Source organism: Hipposideros armiger, unplaced genomic scaffold (genome assembly GCF_001890085.2).
Source record: "Hipposideros armiger isolate ML-2016 unplaced genomic scaffold, ASM189008v1 scaffold_433, whole genome shotgun sequence".
Lineage (NCBI taxonomy): Eukaryota > Metazoa > Chordata > Mammalia > Chiroptera > Hipposideridae > Hipposideros > Hipposideros armiger.
The window spans coordinates 1,351,918-1,369,239 of record NW_017731783.1 but is presented as its reverse complement, the minus strand read 5'-3'; the positions used below and the strand labels follow the sequence as shown (position 1 = coordinate 1,369,239).

The window sequence follows — 17,322 nt, the reverse complement described above, 5'->3', positions numbered from 1 at the left end:
TCTTTGTCTTTTGTTATAGCCTTTGTTTTAAAGTCTATTTTGTCTGGGATAAGTATTGCTACTTCAGCTTTTTTGTTTCCATTTTCATGAAATATCTTATTCCCATCCTTTTACATTCAGTCTGTGTGTGTCTTTCAATCTGAAGTGAGTCTCTTGTAGGCAGCATATGTAAGGGTCGTGTTCTCTTATCCATTCAAGCCACCCTATCTCTTGATTGGAACATTTAATCGTTTACATTTAAAGTCATTATTGATACATATGTAGTTATAGCCGTTTTATTCTTCATATTTTTGGTCTTTTTTCTTTTCATCTTAAAGAAGTCCCTCTGTGATTCCTTGTAACTCTGGTTTGGTGGTGATGAACTCCTTCAGCTTTTTCTTGCCTGGGAAGCTCTTTATCTGTCCTGCAATTCTAAATGATAGCTTTGCTGGTTAATCCTGGTTGTAGGTCCTTGCTTTTATCATTTTGAATATTTCTTGCTAACCCCTTCTGGCCTACAAAGTTTCTGTTAAGAAATCAGCTGGTAGTCATGGGAGTTCATTGTGGGGGTAACCAACTGCTTTTCTTTTGCTGCTTTTAAGATTCTCTCTTTGTTTTTAACATTTGGCATTTTAATTATGATGTGTCTTAGTGTGGCTCTCTGGGTTCATCTTATTTGCGTCTGTCTGCTCTACCCAGGTTTGTAGCTCTATTTCCTTCAAGTTAGGGAAGCTTTCCATAATTATTTCTTCAAATAGGTTTTCAATTCCTTGCTCTCTCTCTTCTGGTACCCTAATTATGTGGCTGTTACACTTGATGCTGTCTCAGAGGCTCCTTAAACTACCCTCATTTTTGAAATTTCTTTTGTTGTTGTTGCTGTTGTTCTGATCAGGCGTTTTCTGCTACCTTATCTTCCAAATCACTGATTCGATCCTCTGCTTCCTCTAATCTACCGTTGATTCCCTATAATGTATTCTTCATTTCAGTTATTGTATTCTTTATTTCTGACTGGTTCTTTCTTAGGTTTTCTATCTCCGTTTTTATATTTCCTATCTCTTTGTTGAAGTTCTCCCTGAGATCATTGAGCATCCTTATGACTAGTGTTTGGAACTCTGTGTCTGGTTGATTGCTTGTTTCTATTTTGTTTAGTTATTTTTCTGGAGCTTTATTCTGTTCTTTTATTTGAGACATGTTTCTTTGTCTCCCTATTTTGGCTGTCTCCCTGTGTTTGTTTTTATGTATTAAGTATGGCTGCTATGCCTCCCTGTCTTAGTAGAGTGACCTTATATAATAAATGTACTGGGGGACCCAGTGGTGCAATCTCCCTGCTCACCAGAGCAAGGTGCTCCAGGTATGTCCCTTATGTAAGTTGTGTGTGCCCTCCTGTTGTAGTTGAGCCATGATTGCTGTTTGCACGTCAGTAGGAGGGATTGACACTCAGGCTGATTGGTTGTGAGGACTGGCCGTGACTACAGTGGAGGAGCTCTTGTGCAGGGGCTGATTCTACAGAGCAGGGTTCACTTTAGTAGGGCTCTGGTGCCTGCCTAGTCAGCCCTTTGAGTGCATCATCCTTGGAAGCAGCTGGGTGATGTTCCAGCTGGGTCTGAAGCTGGCCACCAAGTGTGCCAGCCCTGGGACCTACTGGAAGGGGACCCATTGCATGCCAAGTTTAGCTGCAGCCTGTGCCCTGCCCGGGGCCACCTGGTATGAGCCACAAAGCAACCAGCAGATGGCCACTGCCTGTGCTGGGCTTGGAGGTACCTCGAGAGACCAATCTGCAAACCGAGGTTGACTGTCACTAGTGCTGGGCTTGGGGCTGCTCAGCCAGAGGTACGGTACATGCCAAAGCCAGATGCTGCTTGTTTGAGTTTTGTGAACCTTTGAGAGATTTTATGAAAATCTGAAGCACGAGCTAAAACAGGTTGTATGAAAAAGCCACGGGAAGCAAGCTTGGATGTGCCTGAAAGTTAGATGGGATGGGGTCTCAGGGACTGATTAGGGCAGGGCAGACAAAAGGTGATAGCCAGTTTGATGGAGACTCAGACATGGCTGCTGCCTGCATCTGCACATAGGGCGGGCAACAAAGAAACAAGGGCTTCTGCCAGCTCCTCCATCTGGGAGAAAGCTGCCCCTCCAGCCCTCATCCTGAAGCTAGACAATTCAGTTCCTCTCCATAAGTCCCTGGTGTCTTTCAAGCTGCTGCCCCAGTGCTGGAGCTCAGAGTGAGTGTGTCCATCAGGGAGTAAGTCCATGCACGTAAGACTTGCAGCTGCCCTCCAGCTCACTCAGCCACAATCTCTGCTAGTTTTCACAACCAGAAGTTATGGGAACTTCTCTCCCTGGCACTGGAACCCTAAGCTGGGGAGCCTGGCATAGGATTAGGACCCCTCGGTCCCTCTGTGGAGGACCTCCTACAGCCAAGATATCCCTCCTTATTTGTAATGGTCACATGTGAGTCTCTGCCCCTCCTACCATTCTTGAGGTGGCTTCTTTTGTATGTCCATAGTTGTAGGGCTTCAGTTCAGCTAGACTTCGGGTGACTCTCAATGATGGTTGTTCTGTAGTTTAGTTGTAATTGATGTGGTCCTGAGAGGAGGTGAGCACAGTGTTCACCTACTCTGCCATCTTGATTGGAAAGCTCCACAATTCTTTTTATTTTCTGTTTTTATAGTTATTTCCCCTGCATTATATTTTGAATATTTGCTCTCTCTTTTTTTCTAGAATTAAATAGCTAATGGTTTCCTATATTGAACTAGTTTTTTAACTTAATATTTATTTTTGTTTTCTAACAATAATTTTTGCTTTTTCCTTACTAACTCCTTCCTAACTCCTCCTGCTTTTCTTCCATTTATTTTATTGTTTTCCCCCAACTTTTTGAATTCAATTCTTAATTCATTTATCTTAATTCTTTTTTAAAATATAAGTATTTAAACCTATGAATTTTTCTCTGGTTTCTACCTTAGTAGTATTCCATAAGATTTATTTTTCCTGTTTATTTAAGCACTTTATTTTTAAAGAATTGAGAATTGTTTACAAACACTTTACATAAATTAGAAGGATGAATAAATTTTCTAGTGTAAATGTAAACCACTTTCCAATTCAATGTTAGTAATAATCCACAGTTCTGGTAGAAAAGCATAAATAAGAAAGGAAACTTGGTCCAAAGTCTTGGATTTTCCCAACACTGTTAGACGGCTGGTTCAAGAACTGCCAACCTTTAGAAAAACCCTGGAATAGTCAGATCTTACACATTAATACCCTGCACAGATCAAGAATTTGATGGTCTCACAGAGTCTCACCCAGCCAATGGATTTCTCTTCCATACATGTGTTTTTTCACCTCAGTCAGGAAGTGAGCCAGCTGCAAGTACTAAGGCTTTAAATTAAAGATATATATGAAGTATTAAACATATACCAAGGAAACAGTTAACTTGCATATGTCAAAATCAGCAACAAGTTTTACAATCCATATTGTGTCAGATACAAGCTTCAAGGATAATTTTCTTTTTAAAGGTTTATTCCAGTTTCATGAGGCTAACATGAGGGGCAAATGTATACTTCTGAATTAACTCATTTAGAAGCATTTGCAATGGACAATGGAGGGATCTGACATATCATATTCCTGCTTGCTGACCCATATCTGCTGGAAAGTGGACAGTAAGGCCAAGATGAAGCCTCTGATCCACACTTGCATTTAGGAGGAGCAATGATCTTGACCTTTGTTGTGCTGAGGGCCAGGGCCATGATCTCCTTCTGCATGCTATCAAAGATGCCCGAGTACCTGTTGTTCCCACTAGACAGTGCCATGCTGTCATACAGGTCCTTCTGGATATCAACATCACACTTCATGATGGAGTTAAAAGTGGTCTTGTGGATGTCACAGGACTCCACACCCAAGAAGGAGGACTGGATAAGCACCTCTGGACACCAGAACCACTGGGACTCAGTGGTAGCCATCTTCTGCTCCAAGTCCAAGACAATGTAACAGAGCTTCTCCTTGATGTCATGCCTGATTTCCCACTTGATAGTGGCGATGAAACATTAGCTATGCTCCATGAATATCTTTATGAGGTAGTCCATCAGGTCCTGGTCAGCCAGCCAAGTACAGACACAGATGGCATGGGACAGGAATAGTCCTTGTGGATGGCATCATGTGAATGACCCCATCTCCAGGGTCCATGGCGAAACCAGTGGTGCGACCAGAGGCATACAGAGATAGCAAGGTCTGGATGGCCATGTACATGGTCTGGGTGTTGAAGAACTCTCACATGATCTAAGTCATCTTCTCTCTGTTGGCCTTGGTGTTCAGTGGAGCCTCAGTCAGCAGCACTGGGTGCTCCTTGTGGGCCACACTCAGCTCATTGTAGAAGGTGTGGTGTCATATCTTCCCCATTTCATCCCAAATGATGACTATGTCATGCTCCATGAGGTAGTTCAGGGTCAGGATGCCATGGTTGCTCTGGACCCTCTGCCCAATACCCACTATGACACCCTGGGCAACCAACAATGGACAGAAACAGCTCACTGTCATCATCCCCAGCAAAGCCAGCTTTACACATGCCAAAGCCATTGTCAATTATGAACACAGTGATTTCTTCTTGCAGTATGATCCAAGGAGACTGAAAGCAGAGAAACATGGAGGTGGAGCCACAGGAGCACGAGTGACTCCATAGTTTTAATGTGTTGTCATTGCCTTTGATTTCAGTTGGTGTTTTTTTGTTGTTGTTGTTCTAAACATTTTTCAAATAGTTTTAAATTTCCACATAGACAGAATCTTGTCTCCCTAATTTTTATTTTCTATTACATTGCATCATGCTCAAAGAATGCTATCTTTACTCTTTACATTTGGATATTTCTGAGGTTTCTGTGTGTGGCTTAATAGTTTCTGTGAATGTTCATGAGTAATTGAAAGGTAAGTGTATTCTCGTTTTAGTACATAAAACTTGATATATTAATCAGATCTACCTTATCAATTATATTACTAAGTTTCCATAATTTACTTATTTTTTATTTATTTGGTTTTTCATAAACTGAGAAACAGTAAGGTTAAGTAAGTTTACCAAGTTCTCAATAGTAAATGGTAAAGTTCTTTAGCAAATGGCAAAATTGAATTCAGGCAGTCTGACTTCAGAACCTCCATTCTTTATTATACCATGCTGACTTTCATGGGTGTTCCTTAGAGTTTTCTCTGTTATCACTTGGGTGGCAAACCATTCAGTAAGAAGAAAAGAGATCTCTCAGGAAAACAACTTGAAATCAATAAAAGGATTGTGAGGACATGGGAGTTTGTGAAGCAACTTAGAAGGATATCCAGGAAGTTAGGTAATTCCCTCTGGAGCTGAATAATAGTGCAAAATGAAACAAGAATAGAGAAAAGGGAACCATAAACTGCATGAAGTATTAGTTAGTGAGTTTGCCAAGGGTGTTGTCTACTTAGTAAGGGTGTGGCATATTGGGGCAGGGAGGGTACGGTTACATTTGGGGTGATAAATGGCTACTATCAAGCAGCTAAGTAAGTGGAGGACAAGCTCCACCACCAATTTGTAAGAGGGTTGTGATAGTGGAATGGTTTGCCCCATGCAGACCTTCCAACCTCTGACTGGGGAAGAAGATACCGTTTCTGGAGCAGGAGATCCTGCCAACCAGCGTTTAGATACAATGGGAAAATGCCTCTGAGTTGTTTTCCCCTTGAAGGGAGGTGACAGCTTCATTGTGGTGGAGGGTGGGGCAATGAGAAGCTCTCACTGGCAGGTTTTTCAACTCCTGAGAAAGAAAAATGTCTGTGCTGAAGAAGGTAGTCTGTTCACTAGCAGAAATGAGTTGACCTTAAAGGAAATCTTTGAGTATTATGTTTAAAAGAGGATACAAACCAGAGTGGTGTCTCGCATGGAAAAATTAGTCCCTGCATATCTTTTGGCCTCAGACATAGAGTGTCTCTTCTCTACAAATTAGAGGATAAGTTAGTTGCCTAGGCCCTTAGAAGAAGACCCATACGTACTTCACTCACAAGGATGGAGAATGCAAAACTTTACCAATATGTTTGGGAGAGAATGGAATGGTTGTAAAACCAATTCCCTTGGTATCTGACAGTTTTGGAGTAGGGAATATGAGATTATGTCTGACAGACTTGATTTTCTAGGCACTAGGAGGGTCAAGGTCCAAGTTATTTGGACCCTGGAAAAGGAATTCCAGATCTGCTCTGATACCTACACCCTCATGCCTCACATCCTGGAATAGGATACGGAGAAGTGAAACAGCTAATTATTTGAGGGTGTCCGTTCTTGGGTAAGCAAGTAAAGATGTGGAATTGAATCCGGCCAAATAAAATTGGTCATGGAAAAGGGGGAAAGCCTGGCATGGCCCTGACACATCAAGCAGGAAAACTCTGATGGAAGGTGCTTAGCAAGGACTAGATACGGAAGGCACCAAATCCAAAATCACCCTGTGGTGGATGTACTCAATCTGTAAATGAAGAGAAAGTGAGTAGTTGGATAATTGGGAACTGAGAACAGCATATTTTGGTGTCTTTTCTTAAAGAAACCTCTATGCTGGGGCAAAGAAAGGGAACTTGAAGAGCTTCATCAAGTAGGTGGGAAATGTGGCTTCCCCTTCTAGGGGAAAACAAATTAAGAAGACTCCAATTCTATGGGCCAGTTGCTCTGAGATAGGATGGGAGAACACCCAAGGGCAGGAAATAACAGAACATCAACTGAGGGCTAAAAACCAGTGAACTAGCATGTAGTGCAAACTGGCCAAGACTGGCCAAGACCAAGATGGTGATGAGATTCACCTCCAAGTAACCTCCAGCCTCATTATACCCTAATTAAAATACATCTCTATACTAAATAACACACCCACCAACACCATGACACTTCTGAAAAGGACCTTACACAACAAAAAAAAAGGGTATAAACCCAATTCTCGGAAAATCCCACCCATTTCCAGGAACTAGTAAAATATTCCTCCCCTTCATTTCCATACCAAAAAATAAAATTAAAAAATCCCTACCAAATAAAAATTGCTGTTGCACCTGAAATCAAGGTTGTCTCTCACTCAGAAGCAACCACTGCCCTGCCTGTAGAGCAGGTCTTTACTCAATAAACCACTTTCACTCTGTTATCTGGCTTGCTCTTGAATTCTTTCTTGCATGTAGCCAAGAACCCTCTTTTCTGCAACAGCTCTAAGAGATGAAGAAGTCACCCAGAACTAACAAAAGCCAGTTAAAACCCTCTAACCGAAGAAAAAGGCACCATTCCATATCTATAGAAAAAGGTTTATAAACTTGTAGTGAGAAAGAACTGCTCAGTAACACAGAGCACGGTTTGGCTTGTGCTGGTTGGTTCTCAGAATGGATGGCTTGTTAGTCATTTTTGCAACTGCAATACAGTGGTAATTGCATTTGGTTAGAAACACTGTTCTGTTGGCTTCTCTGCATCCTGTGGAAAACATTGTTTATCACAGTCTGATGACTAGCAGAGTTGTTTTACACTTTTTTCAGGCTTAATGAGAATTGAATGGAAGGTCCTGGTTGGGAAAAGTAATCTGGCTGAGTAGAAGGCTATGGGAAAACCTCAGTGGAATTGTGGTTCTAGAGAAACACTAGGAAAAATGCAAGTAAAGCGGAGGAAGATGGGGAATATGGCTCGTGTGGAGGTAGAAGGCTGCTCAGCAGTTGGTGAAATATCTAAAGTGAACCTTATCTCGGATCCCCAGAAGCTGTTTTCTGCACTTCCACAGACATTCTATTCTGTGAGAAGACTGGGGCACGTGGGGAAAGAACAATAACATTACACTGAATATAAGATACTGTGTACTTCCTCTTCCTGTTGTGGTTGGCTTTGAACTAGAACACCTTGAGGAATTTGGCTTTGAGTTGCAAGCAGTTTTTCTCTTGTAAACTTCTCTTTGTTCTTAAAAAGTGGCAAGGTTAGACAGATTTAGTTTTGCAACGTAAAGCAAAATCATTCTCTAAAACGAAAGGGTTGAGATACTGTGAATCTAAAAATCGAAAATGTTCATGGGACGCGCTGTAAAATATTGTGTGTATGAGGGTGTGTGCGCGCACACTTTTGTCCGTTCAACTTTTTTTTTTTTTGAGAAGACTTTTTTTTAGGTTTCGGTCAGAGGAACAGGAGGAGGGACACACCCAACAGCTGTAGAAAGCAGGAAATATCTAACCTAAAACTGAAGAACAAAAACATGTAAATTGAGAGTACTTGTGCATATTTTGTTCCAACTACCTTTCTTGAAAAAGTCCACATTTGATATATATATATATATATAATTGAGAACGGGGATTCTTGGTTCTCTTTGTGCGGTGTACCCAGTGTGATTTAGGCAGTTCTATCTCTGCAAACTTTGGAGAGTATTTCTTTTCTGGATCACATTCCAGAAGTATTGGAGCTAAGTCCCATAGGATAGCAAAAGGGGCAATTACAGCAGTGATGTCACCTGAAGCTGGTGGAGGGTCTGTGAATAGGGACTGGCCTGGCCTTGGCAAACGTCAACTTGAACTATTGATGGGAGTATTTAGAAGTAAAAACTAGAGACTTTGAGGAATGTGAAAAATGCAAACTGACCTTGTTTTTCATAATTTATATGATTAAGTGAAAGTAAATGAGCTACTTGCTGTATCTTTTGTGGGGATGCTGTATTCTAAATTTAAAACAAGCCACCTTCTCTGTAAAGGGACATTGAGCAATATCCAGTTTTCAGGGAAGAGCTTAGATCTCTTTTAAGAAAGTGAATCCTAGATAGCAAATGGAAACTTAGTCCATGGGCGAATTTGTGTTTCTCTCTGGGCTTTTTTTGGGTACTATCTTTGAAATAAGGTAGACACATTTGAGGGACTCCTGATTGCTAGGGGAAGATTATCTCTGCCTATTTGAAGGCAAGGGTTATAAGCTGCAAATGACTCAGCTGTATTTTTGTAAATCAAACTATATATTCTTTTCTATATTCATTACAATTTTTGTTGCCGTTGGTCTAGTGTTTCTCAAAATGTGGTATTTGGACTGCCTCCATTAGAATCACCTGGAAGTTGTTAGAAAATTCCTAGTCCCAAACTCGACTGATTCAAAATACATGGACATGGAACCTAGGGATCTGTATCTTAAACACCGCATTACAGGTTATTCTTATGCATCCTGCAGTCTGAAGGCAGCAGCAGGACATCAACTGTGCTTCCAAGAATTAAGGTGGGGGTCTGTGTTCATGAAGGTGACAGAATCTTAGAGAGGGAGGTGGTAGTGGCAACAACAGAAATCCCAAGTGTAATACTGGAGTTTCAAAGTCTAGCTATTCTATAGAGCCTATCTGTAAATTTTCCTTCTGTTGCCAACTGTGAAGCCTTTAGTCTGTTGTTGCAGGAAAGAGTGACTTCCTATAGGCTTTGCTGCTCTAAAGAGAAGCCTAGAAATACCTTGTTTATTATTTACCACCAGCAGGAGGCTGAGTTGCTGCTAAGCCCTTAAGACAGTGACCTTTGAGCCAGATAATGTCTTTCTGCAAGCATTTGAGTAGGATCCCCCTTGAGGGGTTCAGTTCCATTGTCTCCAAATACTACAATGATGCTTTAGTAACGTTTTATCTGGGGCATGAGTCAAAGGTTGGAAACGACTGAGCCCATGGCTGTGTGTCCCACAGGGCCTCTGATGCACTTGAGTAATCACTTAAGGCTGCCGGGAACCCAGTAACAGTGAGTATTTCCTCCTTCAGTATTTCCTTCTTGCTTCACATGTCTGTCATGCCCACCCCACTATATGCTTACATACTGTCAACCTCATCTTTCCTACCACTTTTCCTTCCTTCTGCATGTTTTATTCTGTTACTAATCTCCTGTAGAAGCGAAACTGACACTTAGTTCTTCCAGTATGATTAAGCACGTCACATGCTGTCATTAGGAACAAAATAAATCTACTTTGTTAAATAGAAAATAGTAGGCTCATCCCGACTGGCTCTGCTTCCAGAATAATAAACCTTGGAAAATTTCCTGTCAACCTGGACTCTTTAAACAGTGTTACCCCTGGTTTTTGTTATGTGTCTGAACACATGAATGATCTTTGTAAATGTAATATTGAGATGTCAGGAAAGTCATGACGCATTTCTGCAACGAAAAACATAGAAAAAAATACGTCATGACTTTTCCGACAACCCGATAGTTGTATGAGAAAGCTGTTTGTTTGTTTGTTTTTTCTTTTCCCCCACCATAAACAGACAAATGTAAACTTGGTACCCTCAATAATTTTGTCCTTTTTTCCCTTTAAATTCTTGTGTTTTGAATATGGTGAGCTTGTCTTTCTGGCTTCATCAGAAAGAAGTCTGACATCCTCACAGTGATGACACATAAAATTTGTCTATCCTTTCCTAAACGCAATAGGCTTTTGAACATTTTTTGGTGCTCCCATCCAGCCCTTTATATCATGGCTTACAGAACCCCTTCCACTGCAGTAAGATCACTATCTCCCCCTCCATCTCAATTAAAAGCATTATCATCTACCCAGGGGCCTAAACTCAAAACCTGGAAGTCATCCTTGACACCTACCTCTCCTCACACCCTTCTCTTATCTCCTAAAAGTTTTTCATATCAATCCATAATACAACCATCGCCTTTTTTATTCATTCATTCATTCATTCATTCATTCAGGTATGAAAGTTTTTATTTTATAAACTGCTGCTTTTTTGAAAACATCTTTACTGAGATATAATTCACATACCATAAAATTCACCCATTTAATGTGTACAATTCAAAGGTTTATGTATATTCATAGAGCTGTGCAACCATCACCATTATCTAATTTTAGATATTTTTGTCACCCCCAAAAAGACAGCACCCTTTAACAGTTAACCATTACCTTTTGCCTGAGTTTCTGTAACAGCCTCCAACTAGTTACTAGTTTAAGCGCCTGTGATCTATTCTCTACGTTACAGTCAGAAAGAACTTTCTAAAGTGCAAATCTGAGTGTGCCCCACCCCAGGTTAAAAATCTTCAATAGCTCCTTACTCCTGTTGTTATCTTGGGAGTGTACAAAATCTTTAAGGAGACTCCAGAGCCTGTGAGGAGCAGACCTCTTTATTAATTCAGGGATAAACAGTATTTTAGAATCATCTGGGGACAATGACAGACTTTAGACAAGTAAAGAACCCCATGAATGTATGTGCAAAAGTGGATGTACATGTCTCCCCATAAGAAAAGATGCTAAATTGCATTAGACTTCCAAGATTTAGAATATCTGGAAAAGCAGTTTAATCATATATAGTTGTACTCATTGTATAGTTTTGTATTGTTTTTATTTTCATTTTGTCTATGGAGTGGGAAACACAATCATATTTTCAGAGTTTGAGGTTTCTAAAGATCTTTCTGATCCAGGGACTGTGGGATATCGAGAGGCAACCTGGAGCAGGAAAGTCTTAGTTGGGGGAATAAGATCTAAACTGAGCCCAGTTAGTAAACCTTAGGGTATAGGAAGGTAGTTGGTAGAGAGGAAAGAGCTGGGGAGGGCAAGGAAAGGGGAGAGAGAAGTGTATTGGAGGGAAGAGTGAAATGTCAATGCCACAGCAAGTCTGGTCCTTATTCCCTGGGCCACTTGCTTCTTGGGAGGTCAAAAGGTCGTTGGTGTTTTGTTTTGTTTTTAAAGATTTTTATTGGGGAATTGGGGGGATGGGAAGAGTGCTGGGGAATTGGGGGAAGGGGAACACACAAGTTGCTGTCGTTTTGTTCTTCAGTCTAGTTGTGGAGAGCGTTGCTTCACTGGCCCAAGTTGGCACCATCATTGCGCTCTTCCCGGGTGAGGTAGATCAGTCGCCGGCTTCTGGACGGCCGCGCTCACAGCGGCTGCTGGCCGCTCACGCTGGCTGCTGGCTACATACGGTAGCCCATGGCAACCCACTGCCACAGGGGCCGGCGACTCACGGTAGCCCAGCTCCAGGTTGAGCTGTTGTTCAGCATCTTAGCTGTGGAGGACAGTGTCACTGGCCCTCACATGTGGGATCCGAACTGGGGCCCTCTGGCGTCCCAAGCCAGCTCTTAACCATCGCGCCACTCGGCCAGTCCCGTTGGTGCTTTTTGTTGTTCATCTTTGAAGCTCCAGTACCTGGCACACGATAGACATATGACTGGCAACAAATGCTGAATGAATTAATGAATAAATGAATGAATATTTTTAATAAGGCATCACAATTATTTTTGTTTGTGTGTCTTTTTTACTCATCTCTGTCTCATTAATCTTGTGCTCAGCATGTGTTGACCTGCCCTTGGTTGTAAAGCTAGATGGGGGTTAAGTATGAGACACGGGAGCATATTTCCTACTCCTAGCTCAGTTTTCTTCTCCCTCACACCATAGTGCCTCTTTAATGCTGTACAAGTATTTATAATATGCTCTTGAGTGCTGTGAGTGCTTTTCAGAAGTTCTCACACCACAGTTTCGTTTCTGATAGTTACTTTCATTTCTCTTTAGCCACACCTCTAATTGTAAGTAATGTTTTTTGCAAGCAGTGAGTTTCAAATATTCAAACCCATCACACTTGTATTTAAGGTAACTATAGATGTTTTATCTAATTTATTTAAAAGACCACAAAAAGTGTGTACTTTTGAATTGGCCATGGTATTTAATGTCTGCCATGGTACTATAATGTTTCAGTGGCAGTTGATGCCATCTGGAGAAGAGCCTCGTGTATTTATCAATATAGCAATTTGCCTCCAACTTCTAATTGATCAAAAGAAGGCCTATTAAAACTGAAACTTCCCCCAAAACAGTTGATTTTGCTCAAATGCAAGCAAATTCTAACACAATATTAGGATTTATTTTGAGTTAGATTTACGTTCTTACTAGACTCTGATAAGTTTTCAAAACAATGACATACCTTAATATTTCAGCACTAAATCCTACAGTTTTAGAGGATTTCAAGGAAATTTGATACATATGAATATATAGAGTTTATAGAGAGAACTGAATTAATGGAGAAATAGATCGATTCACAATACTATATGAACCCCAAGTGCACTTACCTATAGTGTGTAAGTGTTCAAGCTTTGGAGTCAAATAAATTTGGATTTTAGTCCTAGCTCTGTCATTTACTAGCCATATGACCTTGGGCAAGTGATTTATCTTTTCTTTTTAATTAAAATTTATTGGGGTGACAATCGTTAGTAAAATTACATAGGTTTCAAGTGTACGATTCTGTAATACATCATCTATATATCACATTGTGTGTTCACCACCCAGAGTCAGTTCTCCCATCACCATATATTTGACTCCATTTAACCTCTTCTACCATACCCCTCCACTTTACCCTCTGGTAGCCAGTGATTTATCTTTTATGTCTCAGTTTCCTCACTTCTAATATAGGAATAATATCTATCTAGCAGAAGTAACTGAAGTAAGTGCCTTAATCACTCAATAAATGCAGTTATTTTTATGACAACATTCACATTAACAATATCAATACTTAATGTATCATTCAGCGTTTTTATTTACAAGGAAAAGAAGCTATCTCTGGTTCTTTTAAAAGCAGAAACAGTATATTTGACTAGGAAACTGTGTACTTGGGTTTTGCTGGGAGATTGGCAAACCCCACTTGAAAGCTACATAGTCAGAAGCATAGCTAAAATCATGAACTGGTCCATGAGAACCATTGCCAGCTGCCCCTTGCACGGTAGACACCACTTTACCATGGGCTAAGGGTGTTTCTGTTGCCACCACTAGCTGGATGCTATGAATGCTGCCTGATTAATATCTGATTGGTCACATGTGTGTATTTCTGCAGCCTTGGAGACTGGAACGGAGTTTCTGGCATTTGCCACCACACCTTCAGTTGTGCTCTGTCTGGCACCTAGATTTGTGTATGGAGAATCCTCCCAACATAGGAAGGGATTGAGACGCTAGGTAGTCAAAAGTATGCAAATATGCACTACACTTCCTGGGGAGCCACGGATTTTGGAAATTAGCTTGACTTCTCTTTTTTTGCACACACTGCACATCCAATCCATTAGCAAATCTGTCAGCTTCACCTGCAGAATATATCCAGAATCTGACCACTTCACCTCAGCTCTACCACTATCAGTGTATATCAAGCCCTTATTATCTCTTGCCTGGATTATTGAATCAGCCTTCTGACTGGTCTGATGATTTCTACATTTGGCCCCTTACAGTCTATCTTGAAGATTGCAGTCTGAGTAGTTATCTTAACAAATACCAGACCATACCACACCTCTGCCCAAAGTCCTCCAGCACTTCACATTTCATTCAGGATGAATGCTGAATTTATCCCAGTGACCTATGAGACCTGTTCCATTATTCCTTCTCTCCTCCACGTATATCTGTGTTCTCATCCTCTATTTCTGTCTATCACAATGCAAAACAATGTTCAAAACTCAGGATCTTTGCACTTATTTTTCCCTGCCAGGAACATTTGTCTCCTAGATCTTCACAACTTACTCCTCTACTTTTTTCAGCTTTCTGTTCAAATGTCACCTTATCAGAAAACGTTCTCTGAACACCATATAAAATTGTGACCCTCTGGTTCCTGGAACTCTCATCCTTTAAAATTTTTCTCCACAGCAAACCAATTGCTGCCTAGCATTCTGTCTATTTAATTGTTAAATTGTTTCTGTCTCCCCCAATAGAATATGAGTGAGCACCATGAAGATAAAGGCTAATTTGCATCTTCACCATCTATTGGGTTGTCGGAAAAGTCATGACGCATTTTTGCAACGAAAAACATAGAAAAAAATACACCATGGCTTTTCTGACAACCCAATAGTTGACACACAAGTATTTGATGAATGAATGAATGAACGATAATACATCTTTAATAACTGTTGCTTTATCATCTAAATAAGGTATAATCTGTACATAATGCTGTCTGCACAAAATTGTGTCCTTCGTTAACACTGTTTCCAGTTATATTTTTAGGACATATCCAGTTATGACACTCACAAGTATAAAATTTTCTGTTGCTTCTGACGGCCAATAGCCATGCTTCTAAATTTGGGATATGAGGGCATGGAGAAGTCATTGGATAAAACAGCACACAATTCTAGTCTAGAGGGTCAATTTCACTTTTAGGATTTGGGGGAGAAAATTTCCAATTTTATTTCTCTTTAAAAGTTGTGCCACATGCGTGTATGTACAGACATGCATGTTGCAAAACGTTATATCTAAATCTATAGCTATATATCTATATGCACAAAATCAGCAGAATCATGTTTTTCCATTTAGTTCAGTTGGGTGAAAATCATGAAAAACCCAGGAAGGAGAAATTTTTAGATAAGCAGTGAGTGATTAGAAAATTTGGTCCTTCTGTGCTACTGGGGAGCCTAGTCTGTTAGTGCTGTAATTGATTCAGAATGCACAGGGTAAGAACAATATGAAAAAGAGTTTGGTATTTTTTAAGAGAACTACTCTGACTGCTACCATAATGAGCTTGATGTGGAGGCAACAGTAGCTTTCCAAGCACAACTAAGTGTTTAATACTTAGACAAACTAGTCAATTTAAAAACTTATGATGTACTCAGTTCCTTATTCAACTATGGGTTTTGCTATTATGGGGACACAGTTGACCACAATCTTAAGTGTCTCTTAAGTGAGAAAACACTGAGTAAAAAGAGGAGGAAGTCATTATTGTTGCATTGACACTTAAAATCTAACTACTTTACACTCCTGAAGAAGAATAAGTTGAGGTGGTTTGCTCTATAGGATATGAAAATATAATAAAGTTAGAAATTAAGTCAATGTGATATTAGCAGAAGGGGGGAAATTAACCCATAGAACAGACTAGAAATCCTAGGAACAAAAGAAGCATGCATTTATGGAAACTTGGTATGTGAAAAAGTTGCACAAGATATGTATAGCAGGGAAAAGATGGACTGTCTATTCAACAAATGATGCTCAGGTAATTAATTATTCATTTAAAAAATGAAACTGGATTCCTTTTCAGTATCATACATAAAAATCAACTCAATTACCATATTTTGCCATGCATAATGAGTACCCACGTTTTTGGCCAAAACTTTCAGAAAATAAAATCTTTTGTTTTAATTATTTAATTCAAATTTTTATTTGTTTACATTTAGGTACTTGTTTTTATTATATTATTTGTATTATAAAGGAATTTTAGCATTTATTTTTTAACATATAATGGTACAAGAAATTTTATGTAACAAATACCATATTTCCCCATGTATAAGATGCACCCTTTTTCAAAAAATTTGGGGTCTAAAAACTGGGTGCGTCTTATACAGTGGTTGTAGATTTTTTGAGTAGTATGAATTTTATTTTACTTTATTTTATTTTTAAGATTTTATTGTGAAAACACAATTAAACAGTTAATTAAAATATTTTAAAGTGTTTTATTATTCAAAATTAGTTCCTCAAGTGACACGGAAATTAAAGCTAATGCATCAGGAGAAATTTGGCAAAGGCCTATAGAGCTAGAGATCTATTTTGAGATATTAACATATTTTAACATTTTTTTTTTCCTTCTTTGATTTTCCCTTAACCAACCCTCACCAACTCCCTACCCAATTCAAGAAAATAGCGGGGTGTGTTTACTTGCCTCTTTGTCACAGACTATTATTACTTTGGTAGCCCCCAAACAACCATGCTTCCCATATTCTTGTCTGTGACATAGTCCCTCCCCCTCAATCTAGGTTGGCCTGTGACCTTCTTTAACCAAGAGTGTGGTAGAAGGAATGCTGTTCCAATTCAAGTCCTAAATCTTAAGAAAGTCTGCAAACTTCCACTTTTGTGCTCTAGGGCAGGGGTCAGCAAACTGTGGCTTGCTGGTGAGCCACATGCGGCTCTTTGGGTACATTCAAAAGTACACCTCAAAAGTTTGCCGACCCCTGGAGGAGACAATCCTGTCCCTCACAACAATTTAAAAATTACTCAAGAGCCATAAATATATTTTTACATAATCATCAATATGTGAATATCCTTTAAAAATTTTATAAGTGAAACTATGATAGTTTTATTTTCATTTTCAATTTTACTTCAGAGCCACATGAATGTACCCAAAGAGCCATATGTGGCTCGCGAGCCGCAGTTTGCTGACCCTTGGCGGCTCTTCCATCTCAAAAGTTTGCCGACCCCTGCTCTAGGGGAAGCCAGGCGCCACATAAGAAATCTGACTACCTTGTGGCCTCTCTGTGAGATTCCCAACCTCCCCATGAGGAGAGGCCTGGGAAAGAGATCTGAGGGCCCTGGCCAACAGCTCCAGCAGAGTTCCCAGTCAAGAACTAGCATCGACTCGCCAGCCACATGAGTAAGGCATCTTGGAAGTGACCCCTCTAAGAACTGCCTAGACTGAAACCACATGGAACAGAGAAGATCCAGTTCTACCAAGT

General features: G+C 40.1%; 1 pseudogene; it reads right to left on the bottom strand.

The window, feature by feature from the left end:
* Window positions 1-3,552: 3,552 nt before the first annotated feature.
* On the bottom strand, window positions 3,553-4,615 carry LOC109394729 (actin, cytoplasmic 2-like; annotated as a pseudogene).
* Between the last annotated feature and the right edge of the window lie 12,707 nt (window positions 4,616-17,322).